Genomic DNA, 1971 nt, shown 5'->3' on the forward strand with positions numbered 1-1971 from the left:
CACATACTTAGTGACTCCAAAAGAGAATTTGGCTGGAAAGTTCTGACGCATTGTATAGCCCTGACCTTGCACTGTTAAATTATCATTTGTATCGATTTCTACAGAAATTCTTAATAACGTAAAACTGAATTCGGAAGAGGCAAAAATTGCTGCAGCTTTTCAGCCAGAAATCTTACAAGTTCTACGAGGATGAAATTATAGCTTTACGAGAAAAATGGTAAAAGATCATCGATCAAGACGAAGAATAAAGTTCATTCAAAATATAAGAAAAGTTTGACTACCAAAGGCTCGATACTTTTTCTCCAAGCCAATGCACAGCATTTTTACGAATCGTGTTAAGTATTATTAAGTTGTTTTATGTTGATCTTAATTAATCGAGAACTTTTTTAAAGCTTCCTTCCGCGATCGTCGATTTTATTAATCTAGAATCCAGCAATTAAGCAGCCATGCGTCTCCATTGCGCTTCTTATGATAATTAAAGAATGGATAAAATGTTGAAATCTAACCATCAATGTGCGTGCATTAGGGATCCATATTCATGAGCTGCAAGAAGTTGTGCAACTAACGACTCGTTAGCTCTTTCAAGTGATAATTTATTTATTTTTCTAGAGCGGCGCCTGGCCGAGCGGATCTAAACGCGGCCGGCCTCGGCGAAGCTCCGTTCGCTGCTGATTCCTGCCTGCTAATTACGGAAAAATTATGGATCGGTGGAAAGTCATTAGCGTTTCCCGCGTGTTCAGTTTCCTTATCTCTTTCGTCTTACGAGGCTTTCAGATATGAACTCCGTCGATAGGGCAATACAGACTTTATCCAGATTTGAATACAATTTAAAATAATATCAAGTATTCATTCCCAAATGTATTCTGTTAAAGATTCTCGAACTCGTCGTGACTACGCAGTAAAATTAGAGTGTATGAAATCCAAATTTTTAAGTAAAATAAATCTACACTTTTAACAAAGGGTACGATTCTTTGAAAAGAATTTCCTAGAGCGGAGTGAAAATGCAAAGTTGTATGAAGGTGGCATTTAAACAAATCAGAGCAGTGTCATGAGAACAACCGCGGGATTTCGTTAAGAGAAATGTGTATGTATATCAGATGCCAGACAAAGAACCAGATCCAAAAGGCCGCGTTGCAGCCGTTAAATGCGAAAGTCTTAAACGCGACGCGTTATTCCCCACTTCCTTTCCTTTTTCTCGCGTAAAGAGGCAAAATCTGAGTCGGCGTTTCGCCTCACGTATCTGGCTGTTTGTCACAAAAGGGTCCCAAGCCGGAGGCGCGCGCGCGCGCGTTCAGGGCCGTGAAAAAGGGTAACGAAAAAAGAAAGGAGACGCAGCAAGGAGGTTGACGCTTGTGTACGGACAAACGAACGAACGGACTGTGTCGACTTTTATGATGGATGTAATTAAAACTTTTAGAACGACGTACTAAAATACGAAATAAAAAGATACTCGCGCCCGCTTTGCCGCTCATTTTTGCGTCAAGGCATCCGCGATAAGTGACACACGCATACGTACGGACAGTTTTTCGCGACGCGAACCGCGCTGTTTGTTCGCCTATGCCTCGAAGCTGCAAGGCGTTCAACGTGCAAGAGACACTATAATTATGGCGATAATGACCGTGAACGGGAGACAGAGTCGTGCACGGTCTGTCCCCAGTTCTCGCTTCAAAGGTATGGCCACGGGCTACGATACTCGGTGACAATTTGCAACGTTTTATGAAGAACCGACTTTGGGAAAAGTTCGCTGATATGAAAGGATAATGATTGTAATAATACACGATCACATGTTCTATGCTCCGTACTAGAGAAGAAAATCAAGATCCACTTCTCTTATGTTTACGGTAAAAGTATTGTAGATTCACGGATATTGCAGTTTCACCGAAATAAAGTCAGATTGGTGAATTCATAAAATTTGCAAACTGGTCGCCGGATAAACGGCGTGCACCTGACGACAGATTTTCGAATAAATTC

This window comes from Ceratina calcarata, unplaced genomic scaffold (genome assembly GCF_001652005.2).
Source record: "Ceratina calcarata isolate Rehan_Ccalc_2016 unplaced genomic scaffold, ASM165200v1 scaffold61, whole genome shotgun sequence".
In the NCBI taxonomy this organism is placed as follows: Eukaryota; Metazoa; Arthropoda; class Insecta; order Hymenoptera; family Apidae; genus Ceratina; species Ceratina calcarata.